This window comes from Ptychodera flava, chromosome 6 (assembly GCF_041260155.1).
Source record: "Ptychodera flava strain L36383 chromosome 6, AS_Pfla_20210202, whole genome shotgun sequence".
Taxonomy (NCBI): domain Eukaryota; kingdom Metazoa; phylum Hemichordata; class Enteropneusta; family Ptychoderidae; genus Ptychodera; species Ptychodera flava.
Genome location: NC_091933.1, coordinates 29971867 through 29992059, shown reverse-complemented (window position 1 = coordinate 29992059; position 20193 = coordinate 29971867). Strand labels below are relative to the sequence as shown.

At 36.3% G+C, this 20193-nt stretch overlaps 2 long non-coding RNA genes across 2 annotated transcripts; both read left to right on the top strand.

Annotated features, from left to right (window-relative positions):
• The first annotated feature begins 612 nt into the window (after nt 1-612).
• On the top strand, nt 613-1922 carry LOC139134323 (uncharacterized). The gene is made up of 3 exons (XR_011552784.1): nt 613-706; nt 1505-1635; nt 1834-1922. It is a non-coding gene; the product is annotated as an uncharacterized lncRNA (long non-coding RNA).
• Nucleotides 1923-4061: 2139 nt separating this feature from the next.
• Nucleotides 4062-5061, top strand: LOC139134322 (uncharacterized). The gene is made up of 3 exons (XR_011552783.1): nt 4062-4196; nt 4605-4737; nt 5019-5061. It is a non-coding gene; the product is annotated as an uncharacterized lncRNA (long non-coding RNA).
• The last annotated feature ends 15132 nt before the right edge of the window (nt 5062-20193 follow it).

Sequence of the window (20193 nt, the reverse complement as noted above, 5' to 3'; positions counted from 1 at the left end):
ATGAAATCCATGCTACCCCGCGGAAGTACTACCATCGGCTGGCATTTTTGGCACCTCAAAAGTTCCCCTTTTGTATATTACAACATGACTAGTATTTCATTGTACAGGCTATCAGAATTACTGTACTGCCGCGCGAATGGGTGCTCTTAGTGACAGGGTTTTTTATATGCAAAATATTCCCTAATGAATTACAGTTAGCAAAACATTCCGACATCGATCAATAACTTCCAGTGTTAGCCTATACTATAAATGTTGTCTGTTTTTCAACCTACGGATGAGTTTCCTGGGCAATAATGTACATACAATCACCGATTAACACACACACACACACACACACACACACACACACACACACACATACACACATATATATATATATATATATATATATATATATATATATATATATATATCATTGTATACATTTTGTTTAATATACCAATGTTTCAGGTTAATCAGTCAAACCAATTGCATTGACTTATTAGATTACGCTCAGTGAATGATCACAAGTTTTCTTTGTCACATGGTAACGTTGGTACTTGCGCAGCTTTAAAGCTTAAACTTATTGATAGCTTTAATTTATTGATCTCTTATTTTTCAAATTAGAATCCGGACCGACCAATACTTTATCATCATTAATTGCCTTACTGCCGAACTCCTGACAAACGTGTCAATGGTGATTGCATCCAAACAGAATACGTCAACCGTGAGTAGAAAACCATTTGTTGTTATGCTACACCCTCGACGAAATGTAACTTTGGATCCGTAACTTTAAACCTATTACGAATTTTGGTGACAAATCACCTGCAACCGATTCAATGCTAGAGAAATACGTGTAAGTCAGGCATTGACACTGTCATTGTTGTCAAAGATGTAGAGCAAAATTGTATTGAAACAATGTTTTTGCAGCTGAGCACTCAATTCAACAATACAGGTGACCAGAGCGAGGTCGGTAAGCGATTGAGGGGCGAATCAAAATATTCTTGTTGTGCGAACGTGGTTCAAATTCTTTATCTCAATCTTCAGCAAGGCCCAGAGGCCAACCTTTACCTGAGTCAGAACCTAGCCACTGTCTTTTTTCAAGTTGTGCAGTGGGAAAGGTAATCCGAAAACCTTCATAACTCGTGACGACATTTGCACCATGTTTACTCCTTGTATAATGTCGGAAACATTTAAAAGACAGTGAAACAGAGTGACTTCGACTCAAGTAACAATGGAATTTGTTTGATAGTGGAAGTCCATTGTCTAAATATGCATTTCGTAGAAGACAAATGATAACCTTTGGGACTATCTAAAGTAGAAATGAAAGAATTGATGTTATGAACCGGTGGACTTTCCATTGTAATGACTCTCTATAATATTTAACCTTAAAATTAATTTGCCTGGAGAGAAGACATTTTGAATATTCATCAATCTTTCTTTGAAACACTTCTCGCATCATTAATATCTCTTTCAATTCTTCAGAAACATTTCAATAATACGTATTAATTTTCATAAATTGCAGAACATATGTGCAACTATGGCGGCAATAATTCACGGCTGCTTTTTGTCATGCTTCATCTGGACAATGATCAAATGTCTACAATTGTATCGGAGGGTTCGGTATTGTGAGTATGACAGCAACAAATATCGACGGTAAGAAAGTTTTCTTCAGTTAACGATAACATTACCTGGAATTGCCAAAGAACTATTAGGTTTACTGGAATTTGATAAATAAAATGGAGCCCTTTGAAATTCGAAAGCTGAATTTTGCCTGACTCAAGAAATTCCCGTATCGTATCAATTTTGTCCCAGTAAATGCGGTTACTATCATGACTGCATTTTTGATTTCAGACTGGCGTATCTCATTGCTGGGTGGCTGATTCCTGCCATCATCGTCGCTAGTGCAGCCGTGTCCCGATTCCACATGTACAGACAGAGCATGCAGTAAGTCAATTGAATTACTAACATTCAAGTAAGCAAGATGTGAATAGAAGAAGGCCAATAATTTTTATCGTTTCAACATTACAGCTTTTCACCCATATAGATCGAGATGTGGTCAGATGTCGCTATCGAAGCCTAGCGAGATAACTTGCCTCGTCTATTAATATTCATAAGTTTACATTACCTCTCAGCTATCAAACTAATGAAACCTAAAAGTCATAGCTTGGCTCTTACGTTAGATTGGTAAGCCCATACCCTTTAGCTCACAACTTGAACGTTTTCTAAATAAAGTTGAAGTCATTTTTAGGCTAACTTTGCCTAACAAATTAAATTGCATCATTAGACCGCGCTACAAGCCACGAGGCAAACAGCACGTCAGCAAAAGTTATTCAAGTTTAGCAGTAATTAAACTGAGACCAATGATACAGTGAAAAATCCGAACTTCGTTCTTCTAATTCACCCTTTCACAAGCATTGTAATTGTTTTACCTTGCAATGCGAATAGAAAATAACGCAAAAAACCGCAAGCACCTAGATTTCTTACGGTTAGCAATGGCAAGTGGTACCACTGGACTTATATTTGGTCCAAGTCTGTGAATAAAAATTAATTTGGTGAATGCAATGTTTGAGAGAAACCGCTGACCGCGACGTACAGTAGTGGAGTTATCGCTTGATTAGGTCACGGTGCCGGTGATTCCGGGCGAAACTTGCTGCTGATTGCCTTCACTCCTCGCATGCGCAAATCATTGCACGGCAAGTTCAGATGTGAAGCGAAGTTCTGATTTCACTGTGATCAAATTCACTCATAAGAGTTTCAAACAAAAGGTACCATCAATCAACCAACCAGATACTGGTATGTCACTTCGTTTTCATTCACTTCCTTGACTTCTTTCATCCACAAGTTACCGCCATCAAGAGCCTCTGCTTTAGAACCCACTGAGAAAGAACTGGCCATGGCGTCTCAAACGATACTTTGAAGTAGTGTAATTGATTTTTTCGTAGTTTGGACGTTACTTACAGGCAACAGGTTGTCTAACATTAACATGTACATAGGGCCAGGGGTCATTACAAATTGTGGGAACCACTATTTTATCCAATCACGAACGCTTTTCGTGAAAGGTGTCGAAAACATTGGGCTGATCTTACATTTGCAGATAAACATCAAGAACAGTATTATTAGGGGATGTGTAAAAATCCAAACAAGGCCACTTTCTTTTTCGGGAAAAGTTCGAATGAAACTTTAAGGGCTTTGAATTTAAATCATTTCATTCGCAAACCAGTACGAAATTTTACAACCTGGGGCGAACACCATTTTCAAAACACTCTGCAAAGAAATAAAAAGCCTGAAGAATTGAAACAAAAATGGTTAAAGCTTTCAAAGTTTATTTTCATTGGCATCGTTCTGTTTAATAAAGTTGGTATCAATGACTCATTTACTGCCTCTATTGAGTTAAACCAAATCAAAGTTGAACGGTTACTAAAATTTCAAATTAGTCAATTGAAACGGGTCGTTTTTATTGCCTTCTATAAATTATCATGTGTCCACAAACGGGTTAATAAAATTTGATCAAAAATTTCATGTTAATGTTCTGTTTCAGGTGCTGGGCTCTCGTTGACACAATGTTGCTGAGAACGTTGACTCTGTATCTGCCCATTGGCATTACGTTGGCGGTAAGGGACAAAGAATCTCTTCGCTTTTCCTGAGGTCATCTCAAAGTAAAAGCTTTGAAATTAAAAAAAAATTATTCCCATTTTTTACGAGTCGCACCGTACATTGGAAATTCAAAATCGTCACTTGTTGCATCTTGCTTATCGAATTTTAGCACTTAGTGTATAACATTTATTCCACAGGAATAAATAGTATATTCATTGACTTCATTGACTCGGTAAGTCACTTTTTGTGAATTTTCTTTTCGCATTCTGGTCTTCGTATCGATTTTATTGTGCATATTGCACCCTGGTATGGCTTGACTTCTGACCATCCACAGTGTTTGTAATGTTTAGTTGGTATTTTGATACTATTGTTCTTATTATACCGAAGTCTCTTGAACAGTATTTCCAGACGACAAATCCTCAGTTCAATTTTTGCTATACACTAGGAATCGTCAAACTATAATTAGATACACCAAATGTTTTCAGCTACCTTTTCCGTCTAACTTATGATATTTCCTTTGTGTTTTACGTCCAGGTGTCGATTGGTATAAGTTGCTTTACTTACTTACGATTTGACCCAATGACAAGCGTGAGTGTCAAGTACGACAAAGAAAGAACCTTGTAAGTCCAAACATTTGCACTAAAATTTCAAGAACACGTTTGAACACATCCGTTCTCTGAGTAATTTCATCGATTGTTAAAGATGATGGCGGGTAGCACTTTTATCGGAAACTTTAAGCTACATAAGGAGTGTTAAGTTGCAATCATACTTGAGCATTAGCCATCAGCCTGTGCGCCCCAGACGCGTATTGGAGCATGACACGAGGACATTCTGTGTTGACCAAATATCACTCTACATAACTATACTGACGCTACATATATGAATTCATCTATCCTTGAATTTAAATGAAAAAAATAACCCGCTCCGTAACTTTTTTAAGTAGTCACTTGTCAAAAACTATCTCCAATTGTCAAGGATTTCACTGGAAAAATCGCAGGTTTAAAGTTTGGCCCTTTCTGTTTTTGTAGGTTGGACGCGCAGGCAACTTTCGTTTACCTGGTTTTTCTACCGACGTCATGGTGCACCGGTATCGCTATAGCATTTGCAGATGTAACTAACATAGTTCTCCGATACATGTATGCTGGACTTATATTCATGAAGGTGAAAAATTCTCACCCTTCAAAATATTACAAAAAAGATTTATTATATTTATGAATTTAGTGTTCGTACAAATCTAGGGGATAGAACAATGAGAATTGCTATCATTTTGATGTATATGTAATACAACATCAAGGTGACTGCAAGGTTAAAACATTCATGGGCCTGTCATCCTTTTATATAAGACCTTGAGAAATCTATGCCATAGCTAAAGGTCAAACGATTCTACGTGTACGCCACTAGTTTTCGTACCTGCTTAAAAGTTTATTTTTGAACTCTTCCAGGGCTCAGCGCTTCTTCTTGGTTTTGTTGGTACCAACCCCGAGGCAAGTAGAGGGCGTTAACCATTCTTTAAAATGACAAGTACTGCACCCACAGCACTTGACGAAAGGGCAAACAAAGCAAAACATTTAGTATCTTTGCGATTGGTTTCATTTACACTTGTGATAATTGCATATCCAATGGATAGTACTCACATCACAGCAAATGGTGTCAATTGGCAGAAATATGTAGTATAAACCATTTAAATTCGTATCTTTCCTTATACCTGTAGCGTAAGCAAGATTGCTTACTTTTTGTTTTGCAGAAATCAAAACCAAGCGCTTTTTACGTCTTTGTGTAGCACGTTTTTCCATTATCTTATAAAAACCTCCGAACTGAGGACCGACGTCCCTTACAATACATAGATATAGCGAAACATGCTTTTCTTTAAAGTGAATGTTTGTCCCGCCTTCCGTCAGGTTCTACAAGGAATACGATACACGAACTTCTCGGACAAGGATTACGAAGAAGCATGGTATGAATTGCGAGACTTGGAGAAGACCAGATTGGAGATGATGGATGAGTATGAACAAGATTTAACTGACAGGATGAGAGAGCGTGGAATTTCGGTTCGAAGACGGAGCAATAGAGTGCGTCCTGAGAGTTCAAAGGTTAGATTACTATTTCCAATTTTCATGGCTGAGAAATGAGAACGCATCGAATTATATTTGCTTCTCTGCGTGCTGACCATATGACAGAGGAAATGTGGCAAGAGATTTCTTTTCAAGATTCCTCAGTGTAAATTCTTTCAATAGTTTGCATGTTACTGCGAGTTAACAATTCCACGTAAATAACAAATATAAGGATTAATCTTGAAAATGAAATTGAAAATGAAAATGAAACAAACGGATGTTATATATAACTCTATTCTCTCACGCCAGTTTGGTTGACATAAATCGTTACCTTTGGATTACTTTTTATCAAAACAGGTACTAAAAGAAACAATTTTATCTCTTTCAGGAAAAGCAATCGACGTCCAAGGGAATAGAAGTCGAAGAGGACCTAGAACTCGAATCATCAGAAAAGTAATATCGCGCTGCATGTTTTATTTGCCATCTTTGTTTAAAGATTGTATTCATTTTTTCATTTATTTATTTGTTTAATCATATTTACATATTTATCTATTCATTTATTTTATTTATTTATTTATTTATTTATTTATTTATTTATTTATTTATTTATTTATTTATTTATTTAGGTAGGTAGGTAGGTAGTTATTTAGTTATTTATCTATGGTTTTAAATTAATTCATTTTAATATGTATTTCTTATTGATATCTTGTCTGAAGTGAACTTTAGGAGTACATTGGAATCATCTTCAAAATATTATTATTTCGTCACCATACGATTTGAATTTGCATTTCAATGTAAGCAGGTCTTATTTTTGTGTGTGTCTTTTCAATATTTTACTCTCTTCTCCTTCATATTCGATTGTGTGTACATTTCTTGGAAATCCATACCATCTACGAAAAATCGAGTCATATCAATAGATCATTGAAAGCGACGGATCAGTTGTGTGATATCATTTTGTGAAGCAGTTCATGCAAATTGAACAATCTGACTCGAAATTGTTTTCTTTGGTAGAGTCCGTAGGTCGCTTAATTAGTTCCAATGACACCTTTTCATTTATTGAAATTCATTTCAATTCATCCATTAATTAGAATCATTAATTTTAGAATTTTTACAGTGTGTAATGTTTGCAAGGTAAATAATTATTATAGCAATATGTAAGTATCAGTGTACGTAAAAGGCATGGTTTTACATTTATAAATTTTTGAATATTTCATAAATCCTATTGCACATTCTTCGGACTGGATTACAGGACGTAAAATCATTACATGTGATTTAATCATCTTTTTGAAAGCACAAAATACACAATGGCCACACAACTTGGCATTTAGACTTTGAAGTCAACCGAGGTATTAGCTATATAATCCATCGAGGAGAAAGGTTTTTAACGCGAGCCTCACACATAAGGAAGTAACGTTTGTGATTTATAAATAAACACATTCTATATATTGATTCAGAAAATGATTATATTTACCCACAGAATGTTTGTTCTACATTTGCATTATATCGCACTTGTAATTTGTTCATATTAAGTTCTGTAAACAAAACCTAAAGTCATTCTACGTTGATATCCTTTGCACTTGCAGCATTTACAACACTTGGTTGTCGTGATGTGGTGTGAACTAGATTTGTGACACTTTTGCTACACGAAAACGGCTCTGTCGTAAATAACATGTGTTACAATACTGCTTAAAATTCATTCATTGCAAGGTAATACCTACAGAAATTACAATTTAAATTTTTTTCAATTACAACAAACACATGTGTATTATTCACTGGTGGTAGGAGTGTCAGGCAACACTGCACTTTTGTTACATGCCTCCTAATCAAATGTTTCGCGCCCTTTGGATTTTACTACACCTGTTCATAACGCAGTATACAAATCATCATTCGACTGAAACTTACCCCTATTTTTTCAATTTGACGACAACTTTGACTAAAATCTCATTTCAAAGACATTCAATGATTGGTAATGATTGGCAATGACTGTCACAAGGAATCCATTTTAATAGAAAATTATAACCCAAGCAAGGAACTATTTTCCTTCGAGGCAGGTAACTATTTGCCCCTGACTCTTGGGAAACGATCACCTGCGTCAACGCATTTTGTGTCTTGTTAGGGCTATGATTTACATGTCGAAGGTGCATAAAAAACAGTGTATGAGTTTTTTGTCACAACAAGTGTTATTTATCAAGTATTTTCCATGGCTTAATATGTCAAAGAACACATTTCATGAACAATAAACTTGCACTTTTAAATTATTAAACGATAATTTTGTCTAAGTATGTCATTGTGTAAAATATCACATGATTAACACATTTTAGCTGCTTACTGTTGTTAGACAGTAAAGTCTGCTTTGAAGAGTTGACAAGTACTAAATAAAAATTAATGATGATATCGACAAGTGTCAATTCTAGTTATATTCAGCAACCAAAGTGGCCAATAGAAATGTTTCAGATATGCCCAATCTCTTTTGAAATACGAGCAAGTTAGCGTCTTTTCGGCAGTATGACTGATGACAAATATCTCCGTATTATCTTAAAAGTTTCAAAAACTTACAACAGAACATTTCGATCAGAAATAACCGTAATCATCACTCGCTAAACTTAAATCTAAAACTAAAATGAAATGATGTGTCGAATGGCTTATGAGTCACTGCTTTCCGTCCTATCTTATCGAATGCATTGAGTCTTGATGATCTCTCGCCAATGCTTGCTGGTACATTTCAAATTTCGGAAACGAATAGCGAAGGTAATCAATTCAAATTTTGAGCTATTTAGGGCTGACCAGCCTGCTTGTTCGTTGTGCTGATCAATGATCTGTAGTATATTTGATACGCCAAAGGTTCCTTTGATTTTTTTCCTGAACAGCGATTTTATTTTACTTACTGGCCTACCCGACGAGTAGAAGTAGAGACTTTGAATGCGTTTCGCACACTAATTCTTTTACAAAGAACACCTCGTAATTATAAGGAGGATGATAACATGCACAAATCTTAGTATGCTGAAAAATTACAAGGGGAATTGGCGAGTTATGGCGCACACATGCCACAGCGCGTTCAGTAAATGCCTTTTGACATACTTTACTTTTAAGTTTACCTTTGTTAGAAACTCCGATGGCAAAGTATGCAGCAAAAGAGTTTGTACCTTGGATGAAAAATTTTGTTACTAATCTAGAGGCAAAGGAATGTCTACTGACCATCCACACATTAATGGAACACTAAGGGCTGCTTGCCCCAACAACTTGTTGCTGAACAGTTTCAATCCGAAGGATCATTTTGACATGTATAATGCTACAGTTATAAGGCTTGCGATAATATTGAAAAAAATGCCGACAAATATGCCCATATCTTTGTGGCATTTCTGCTAAAATATGTAATTGTATTTCATATACAGTGCTGCTACCATTCTCAACAGCTGAACGACCTTTCTTTTTGTATCTCAACATGACACGAGCTGTATGCACAATTATCACCGCTTTTAGGAGTACTCATTTCGTGTTAATGCCACAATAATGTTCTGAAAAATATTTAGCAAATAAAGCATCGCTCACTATTTTTTTTTTGTAACTTTATCTGCCAAAATTTCTTTTGGCGGGTCCGAACTGTTTCCTTGAACTTTGTGGTAGAATTGTCCAGTAAAGAAAGATACGATGTAACCTAAATATATTTATAAAGTAATGCATCACGCTTTGCAGAAACCACAACTACTCAGCGCAAACACAAAAATATTATAACCTATATAGTTAGATCTAATTCTTAAAATGCAATTATAATACCCTTTGAATTGAATAACACATTCTATTCAAATTGATTTTGTATCCATTGCATTGCATTTGTGCCAGAATTGTCAAGCCACATGAAACGCCAAGAAACGACGGGATCGAATCAAAATAACGTAATAAAAACATGTGGAAACAATCTTAAATGAGCACATTAGGTACCAAAAGGCCACAAAGATCCGAACACCGAGAGAAAACGTCGCTGGGATCATGGTGCTGTAGACCTGAAAACGTTATGTTCATGCTTTCATATTACTAAGTTGCATAGTCTAATTCTATTTCACCTGTATGGCTGGCTTAGGGGCCTTACAGTGAATGTCATCGATTACATGATCACTTCGATTTCGTATGTTATGATTTGCCAAAGGTAAATGATCGTTTAGCTATTTGTCATCTTTATGCTCATCAGGAGAACCAAAATCAGAAAACTAAATTGCTTGGAAACTGACGACGACCGTGTTTTTGCTGGAACTTTGATATTCCCACTGCCACAATCGAACGTCAGATTGATACCATAACGCATCGCTTGAGGGCGTTCCTTCCACTCCTTGGGTTTGTTTGCGTCTGAGGCCTGCACTTGCTCCGTTTCAGGTTCTGCCCTGAAAGAAAATTTTGTAGTAACAATAAGACTTTGCCAACCACTCTTTATTGACAATAAATTGATGGAAAACGTTAAGGCTAAGACAAATACAGAGCAAATGAAAAAGTTACACGACTAAGCCAATCAGCTAAGAAATAAAATTTAATCTTGGGCACAAGTTGTCGTCGCAGGAGTGTCATCTCACTTTACTCAGCTGATTTTGTCCGCTGGTATCCTGCACGTAAACAAATATCGAAACTCTAGTTTCCCATACCTCAGCCCCGATGTTAAAATCAAGGTAACGTATCAACGAATAAAATAGACTTCCTTTTAACCGTTTGGCGATATCTGGAGGACAAAAGTTTGCAAATTAATCCTTGCGACTCTGTTCGTACAAAATCATTTATGAACTGATATGTTAGTGCCTCGCTTTTCTAAGATCGAAGAATTTGAGGTAATTTTTGATGTGGTCCATTTACAAGGGTAGGCGTTTGGCTTAAACTTATCCTATCGCAAAAATGTGTCGATTTCCGTAGCCAAATGTACTTGGTAATGAAAATGAGGATGATACTTCTCTCGACCTACACTGCGTTTTGTAATCAGTGGGATTATATTAAACGTACTTTAAACATAGGCTTTCTGAAACATACCTTGTCCACAAATGTCCACAACATTCATGGCATCACTTTATGACTTGACCATACGTAGTTAAATTGTAGCGCAATGAATATGTGATAAGTATGGGTTCATTTTCAGTTACACTTTTCTTCTTTGAGTATTTCATAACTAGTATACTTTGTTGCTCCCTCGTAAAGCAAGGGTGCCGTAGATTTTAGTTTGAATGATCACATCAAGGATACACTGAGATGCATGGGAATAAACATTTATTAGACGGGCTAAAATAGATAAGTTAATGGTGATTAGTTAAACCACGTCACGTTATCATGACTGAATGGGCCCAACACTGTAGGCTATATAGAAGAAAAACAATAATGACTGAAACAAGTGTATTTTATGCGTACATGAATTGGTGACACCCATGTACTATTATGTGCAACGGTGGCAAATATGCCTACTGATTAAGCTCCACCAGGGGAAGAGGAAGAATTTGACGGAGGACAAAAAGGCTTGATGATGCAGCTGAATGTACACGTTGAGCCAAATGTCGGAGCAATATTACGATATCAGAATTTCAGTTGTATCAAAACAAAAGCGTATTGCTCGTCACCAGAGATGACGTTATACACAGAGTGGCGAGAGTGACCACGCTATGCATTCACATGCGTCTCACTGTGATATAGCCATTAAGGGAAAATTCAATTAAGTTTTCTACTACGATATCTGATCATATGCAATTATGAAAAGTGTTGTCATGGGATTGTACGAGTTACAACCAATGCAATATTAACTTGGCATATAGAGCACTATCGAGGTAAATGGACATTCTCCTTACCTTCAGTATGCTTGCTAAGTACAAACTAATTAATGTATGTTGTTTAATACAGACTAAAATGGCACTCGAGTATTAGATGTATGGTACAACGACAGTAGGCATAATTGTAGTCACACCGTGACCGATGTTCTGTCTCCCACGAGACACCTATAGCGAAGTTGTTCACACGTACCTTGTGTATCAGTTCATGAATAGGTATTTACTTCAGTGAAAGGTGACACGAACTAACTAGAATAGTCTAATAAATATTCCGTGCTTTTTGTCATTTTCAGAAGTCAAGATCTGTACCGATATTTCTAGAATTTACATTACTTGATACAGTAAGTCGTGTGTCCTCGAGTAAGACGAAAATGATGGCACAGAAAAAAAGAAATTAAAGATGAAAGACTATGACTGAATCGTGTAATTCTGTGAATTTGCTATTCATTATACGCGACAGAATGTAATTCATAATAAATGATTGCTTGTGTCTTATAATGAATTATTAAAATTGCTTGTGAAATGAAAACGTGTTAAACATTAGCAAGTGAATTAATTGAACAGGTAAATCATGAATATTTAAAGAGTTTTTAATGACATTTTACGTTGAAACGTGCATTACTGCTCGCCTTCTCCCTTCAGGGAATAGCTAGCGGGAGGTCGACAGGGTACAGAAAAAATGTAGAGGCTCAAAGTTTTCAAAGTAAACACCGTTTATTTATTGTACAAAGATTGTTCATCCGTTGACGTCCGGTTAAGTCCCTTCTCTTGAATGTTGGTTTGTATTCGTAAAGACGCCTCCTTTATACAATCTATACAATTATGTTCTTGTTAGATTTCTCACAGTACGTATTGCCATTTCACATAATAAACCATTCTGAAGCTGATTATTGACCTTTATGCAGAATTGATATCAAAGTTAATGACCTCTTTAACATATGGCGACACCGATATGCAAAAAGGACTGATTGTTCCACATTCTTGGCCAATGTCAGAATGCGATTGAAGATGAATCAACTTCTCTCCAATCTGTTTGAAATTGCCACCACAACCAAAGCATTTTCAAAGCCTTTGTTAACAGTAAAGTGAAAGTAATTTTGTCATGATACAGATTTATCGCTATGGTCGTCATACGCCTTAATCAACAAACACAAGCTATATGCTTTTCCGCAATAGCAGTCAATAAAGAAATATGGATGTTGATGATTTATCCATTGTGAAAGAGGGCGGATTGCGGTCAAATCTCCGTTACTTAGGTAATACGCACCTCGAGAGTGAAAGGCTTAAACTTTTGCTTAAAACTTTCAAGGAATCTGTTAAGCATACTTCTGTTTCAAAATCGAGAGTATTTAAAGCTACAAGAAGCGTTACCGGTGCCCAGGCAGTTAAGCAGTGATTGTGATGTACCAGTATACCAATGATGGTATTCATAAATTTTCAGTATAAATAGTTCTCTATTGGCAGTTTTCAGATGTAGGCTTGCAAGGATTTGACAGGAGAAGAAGAAGAAGTAATAAAGATATAAAAAAGTTAGAAAAAAGAATGAATGAATGAATAAATGAATCGAAGAAAGAAAGAAAGAAAGAAAGAAAGAAAGAAAGAAAGAAAGAAAGAAAGAAAGAAAGAAAGAAAGAAAGAAAGAAAAACATCAATGAAATTAATAGGGGCCAAGCCGAGAGGTTTTGGCCACTAAAAATCGGGTGTCATAGTGTAAATTTTTGTATTAGAGAATCAAATTATCCGAAATTTACCGATATTTGAAATTCAAAATGGCCGCAATAGCTGTGTTAACTTTTTGGAGATAAGTAAAATTTAGATTTTCGAAAAAACCAAGAAAGTTAACATTTTTCTTACACCAAAAGCTTTTAAGTGAGCCCTCGCAAGAGATATATCAAATTAAATAGTAGTTCTGGTTTCTCGTATTTCATCACTGATGTTGAAATCAATGTACCTTATCAGCAAATAAAATTTGCGTAATTTCGTCTAGCGATTTCGACAGGGCCAAAGTCTTCAAGAATTTCCTTGCGATTGTGTTCGTGAAGCATCGTCAATAACCATTATATGTTAAGGTTTCGTTTTTCGAAGACAGAAGGTTAGGTATTTTACTCCATATGGCCTAATAAAGAAGAATAAACATTTGGCTAAAACCTTATATCCTATCGCAAAATATGATGTACAATTTCTTTAGCCTCATGGTTCTTGGTAAGAGTATGTCTGGGCAACTGCACTGATTTTCATAAGCCTAAAGAGATTCTGTGATCAGGAGAAAAATACAGTAGAAAATTTATATTTGTAAGTTTCAATGACACCAGTTTTTTTCCTTAGGTTCTGATGTAGATATAACTGTTACAAATAATTTGTCTTAACAAGACTTGTACGTGGACCATGGCATGGTAATATTATCTTAGTCTTGAATGCATGGTACTATCGTAAACTTTCATTTACAACCCTTTGTAGAGCTGGTTTTGCCTTTGTAAAAGCATACTTTCAGACTGTACCAAGCGGGCTTAATCAACAGTAAAGCGACCACAAGTGTAAAATGCTAACGACACTTCTCCCGATCATCGACACGTGGAATGTTGAACTGCATATCGAACATATGCTATTTACTGTGAAGTATACGTGTTAAATCATTGTAAATTTGGGAGATCCTAAATTCAGTTCTTCTAGTCTTGATGAGATACTTAACAACTGCCGGCGTGTTATTACTCACACACTATAGATTGCTTCATACATGAGCATTATGTGTACCTCATGCTCGCATGGATGTTATTAATTAAAAAGAAAAATTTCGGAAAATTGTTCTGTTATCGTCATGCAAAAATGTATACACACTGTCGGTCGGCAAAGGTAGCCCATGCCGCATTTAAACCTATCTACCATAAGGACGAATCCGAAACTTCCCGACTTACGAATAATCCAAATTCGATTGTTAAAAGTACAGATAGAATGTTTGAAATGTGGCAAATTGACAACCGGGACCGTCTCCCATGCAGCCGACTGCATGAATATTGCTGATATTAAAAGCTTACCAACTAAACAATATCGACGTCGACATGTATTTCCGACCGTTGAAAATAAGGTACGAATAACACGTCGTTCGAACGTCACACAAAACATGTGCGATAGTAGCATTTCTCTACTCCATGGTTTTAAAACGATAATAGGTCTGAATTATCATCACATATATGAAATTTTGCTCATATTTGTGTTAAGGCACCGTAGACCAGTGATAAGTGTCCCGTTCTCACTCTCCGAGGATTGTGAGTTCGAGATCGATAAGTTCAAAGTTACTGACTAGATTTCGGAGAATGATGAGTTCGCTACTAAAAAAATGATTGTCCTCACTGGTTAAGCGATAGTTACATATTGTCATATTAACTTCCTAAGTGAGACCAAAGATGTGCGAATTGCCCACCTGGTTCTAATATTTTCGTTTTAATACAAATGCCATGGTCCAAGGAGATAATTTTGAAGTGACTGTTGTCAACGTAGACAAACAACAAGACGGATTACTATAGTTACCGTGTGTTCTGCCATCTATGTCCTTTGTTTGGAATAATAGGCTGTACTAAATGATAAAGTGGAAGCAATCATCTTATTAGATGAACATATACCACCGATTAACTATGCGTGTAGCTATAAAACTATTATTAGCATATCAGCGAAACATTCAACGGGATCACGAAGTTGCCCTCATTATCCTAGATATCAGCGTCAGGTATCAATGACTTCTTTTTGCCAGACGGGAATCGGGAAACCGTGTTGTCACAAGTTGTTAATAGTCCATGGATCTTGGCTCCTTTTTGTGACAGATTTTTGCCATTTGTTGTAACTCTGTGAAGTTGAACCTGTGGTGCAAGTTATCACTATGAAAATCACGTTGCTTTGGATATTGGTAAGTGACATCGATTTATTTACTACTGTGCCTTCCCCTACTGTCGATATTCTTATACTTTTTTGAGTCGAGTAGAAGACATTCTTTCAAGACTTCATAAAGTTATGGAGGTCCCCCTGATAAGTTCATTTACACACACACACACACACACACACACACACACACATCCTTTTATAATGTCTCAATAGCATACGACAGTGGAAACAAGGAAAATTTCTGTGATCAACGATCGCCCTAGCTGGAGAGAGACGTCTTGAACTTAAATTGACATAAAGAGCTCTGAAATACATCTTATTTCGAGATGAGACACATACAGGACGGTGTGCGGTATAAGAACATGTGTGCAATGTACATGTCGCCCCAAGTTCACCCTATTTGAAATATCCGTTCACGACAAGGATAGGATGTCTTTTGGAATTGAAATGCAGCTTTATGTAAAGTGTTCGCAAACACGATTTCCAAAGACAGAAATAGCTGCAGGATTTCAACACCATTGGACGGCTTTGAACTAAATTAGTCTGTGACATTGGAGAATTCTGTTTCCTTGACACCCTTTCACTTGATGAGATTAAAAATATTTTTAAAAATAGATTTTTCTGCCTGCGTGGTTATTGCATACCATTGAAATACCCGAGTTCTTCCTATCGGTAGGCTAACAAGAATTGTTTTATGGTGCGGCCCTTGATATAAACTTCCTATCCTGTATTCTGAGTTCACTGGTCATATATTTTGTGTACAGAGGTCAGCATTGATGCCAGCGCACGTATAATACATTGTGTGGACTGTCAATCTGTCTTGGATACGTTTGCTCTCAACCCATACAATAAAGGCTCAATTTGTCGAGCTGTCTTTGTAATCTCATTAGACATAACTTCTTGTGATGGATAAATCGTTAACAAAACAGAAATACAAGAGCTTCAACATTTCTACTTAGATACAATTATACATTCAATTCTTATACAGAGCTTCACCTATATTATTGATAAAAAGGTTGAGCAAAAGAGGGGATAACACTGTGCCTTTTTGTACGCCACAAAAAATAAACAAGAAGAGATCAGTCTTACAATGCATCACGTGGAATCACTGTCTTTAATGTCATTGTCTGTCATAAAAACAAAATTCAAAAGACAAAAATTCTAAACGATAGTCAGGCTATATCAAAATACCATTGGCCAATGTTTCGGGAAATACACCTGATTTGAGAATTCCATTGAACAAATTAAACAAAATCACTCCGAATTCTTTACAAGAATGTTTGAAAAAATCTGAATATAGTTACATTGTTAACATTGCTATGTTCAGAAATAACCGGTTTTGTATTAACGCGTGGTGACAAATCCAATTGAAAGACTAATGATTTGAGGTCTGGCTCGACTCTTGTATCAATGTTCCTATCTAATAATAAGTGAAGATCATAACAAGAGAGTAAAAGACAAGCTATAACACTCCCAGCGTTTCTTGTAATATATGACCACCACTTCCATGGTCTTTGAAATATCTCTCATTGACAATTTTAAAATCAGCACTTTTACGAAAAAATCACCAAAACACAACCAGTTAATGTTTACCATATTCGTTGACAGCGGAATCTTGTGACTCGGAAGTCAGCAAAGATGGGTCTACGTCATGATCATCGACTGGTAAAAATTTCAGATCGCACTCTACTTTATTAGAGAGGCAGCCAGTACGGGTATTAAAATCACCATAAATAATAACAGGACAGTCTTTATGCCCTGGGAAATAAGCTTGTTCATTATCTAGCACTTGAAAATTTCTTCATTTGCATATTGTGATGAGCCTTCTAGCGATAAATATACAACACAAATTAACACTTAATTATATAGCTATCCTTTAAAGACAACTTTATCCATGGAAAATCCCCTGATGTGATTGAAAACTGTTGAATACCTTAACAAATTGTATTTTTTGCCAGGATTGAGATACCACCTGAAATCTTCCCATCTGCATGATGTTTTTCTTAATAAGTTGACCAATACATTATTTGGAAAGTCAAACTGACTCTGAGTACGAGCCAAAGTTTCTTTCAGGCAAATAATATCAAAGTTTGACCATGGAGGTACCATATCCCATTGTTTGACGTGGTTAGATATGACATGAAGTCAGTGTCAGAGAGTTTTGACATTAAACCGTCAATGTTCAAAGAAATAAACTGTATCTCTGAAAGACCACGTTGTATCTTCATATTCACGTTTTCAGATAATTGATATTTCACGTGCCTGTACACCTATATCATTCACCGCCTCGTCAAATGTGCACAAAGTTCCATCGATCTTGATCTTGTTATAATACATATAGGCGCGTTTCCCTTCTTCTTTTTGCTTTTAGGAGAAACGGAACCTAATTTTTCCTTTTCTCTCGCACCATCGCGCTCTCTGGACAACGTGTTCCCTTCGCTTGTAACGTGTAATTTTGGCAATGATCGGCTGTCGACGAGATCGAGCGTTGCTTATACGGTGGACTAGGTCAAATTCAAAGTTGATTTCATACAGGTCTAGTTTCTCGAATACAAAACTCCTCACTTTGTTTTCTGAATATTTATAGGTCTCATTGTTAGATTGTTCAATGTTGTAAAATTGGAGATTCTCTCGCTTCATGCGGCCATTGACATCATCGAGTTCTCGAGATAGAGAGCTTAAAGTGTCCATTAAAATTTTATTCTATTCTGTGAGTCGAACAGTTTTGTTTCAATTCATGTGGCATACTATAGCAACTTCTTCCTTTAACGCATCAACTCTATCATCGATGTTGTGAACAGATATATCGATTTGTCTCTTCAGGTCTGTTTAAGGTCTAGAATTTCGCGTAAAATATTAGTCGAACTGATGTCGCGCCTTAAGTTTTCCTCTCGTGTATTCGCATTAGCATTCGCATTCGATCACGGTTCTCTTTGACTTGTGTGCTTTCTGAGGACCAGGATAAAGTGCGATATCGTAACTCATACAGTGTGTAGTCACCAGAAGCGTTACGAATACGTTAACGTTAGTAGTGTTACCTTGCAATTCTTTGGAGACAACGACGCTGTGACATTAGACTGTTCGCTTTCCGTTCTTGAATCTTCATGAGAAGAAAAGTCCACAAGCTTAGTTGTGTCTACTTTTTACAACGCGTACCCACCATTGACGTCAGCTCAATGATGAACAAAGTTGTCGTAGTTCTACACAACGAATCAAGCCCAGGTGGGCCACCTTGCATAACTTGTGGGAAGGTCAAAGCGGAATTCAACCCACTTCCACTGAGAGGGTTGCTAAAGCACGCCAATTCGCACTTTCCAAAGTTGTAAATCAATGCCAATCTTTTCTGTTTGCTGTTACGCTTGGTCTTGACGAGAAATTGCCGAAGAATAGTGATTCAATCCGAAAGATTTGTTCAAAGATTACGAGCAGCGGAAAGACCTTGATACCAAACCGTATTCAATATGGCGCCCCTAAGTTCATATCTGGATTAAGTCATGCTCACAGTTGATGAGTGTGACATATCACAATTTGCTCGTAGGTATATTAAATGCTGTTAGGTAGACTATATATAAGCTAGTGCCCCGATACACGTAGACAAATTATAGTAATTTGCTAAACTTTTACCCGGGGAATGAATGATGGTTTCAAAAACTGAACTTGACTTACAGGTCGTCGGTTGTAAGTACTACTATAGATCCTTATTAAACATGAATGAAGATGGTTGTGCTGTAATGTTCTAGGTGTTGATTATTCTTCTACCCTTGGCAAGTCATACACATGCATGAAAGTTCGTTTTTCGATATGACCTTACATGATAATCTGGCCATTTTCAGTTCAGTGCAACTACTCAGAAACCACGGGAGCGATTTCAATTAAACCTTGTGCAAAGACAAAATATCAGGAAGTACAGATGAACAACAACTGGATGATAAGAAATGACCCATTATGACGCCTGACAGCCCTTTTGTTTTAATTTGTGTAAGATTTGAGCAATTTTTCTGACATACGAAGTCCATTTGCATCTAAAATTGGCACAAATACAAGGCGTAATGGCATATCAGTCAAAAAGGTTAACTTCCACATTATTTTGACTTAAATTCAATCTAAAAATAAAATGAAATAAAGTGCAATCAAATCAGCTAAATTACAGGAGGAGACTGTGTCATTTACATGACTTGTTATTGCAAGTTTTATTGTAGCTTATGCTTATACCATCTAGTCGTGTTGGTTGAAGAACTTTGGGAATTATAGAACAGTCTAAATTTCTTATAGTCCCGAAAGGATACACAAGGGGGATGTCAAAGGAGTTTCATGGTAACTACTTTGTACGATCATTTATGATATAACATATCATTATTGATATATCATGATACTTTGAAGCACTGCATGTGGCCTGTGAGATCAGCGTAACCATACAATGATTGTGAGTTCGAGTGTTCTGCATTGATAATGAAGACAAGGGTGATGCTATATTTCCATGTCACTTGTAATCGTATTTTATTTAAAAGAGTAACATTTTCCTGTCTATTGAGAGGGATGCTTGAGTGGCATGCAATGCTGACAATAATAATAATTTTAATTATTTGATCTGACTGTACAAATTGAGCGCAAACATAAAAAAGAGCGGAATAATTGATGAAAATGACATATAACGTCATATTGTAGGCTCTTAGGCATGTTGCTACCATGCCAACCAACCAAAGAGTAATATAGAGCCCTGACACTACAAATATTAAAATCGTAAATGTAATTGGGCGACGTCATAAAATGTTATTAATAAGTAAGTGAAACTCCTTTTAGTTCAAACATGGCAATTTTGGGTTTCAGTCGAAATGAGATAATACAGTGTTTTCAATCGGTTTCGAACTCACAACATACATTTCCCAAATGTGATATTTTCAACA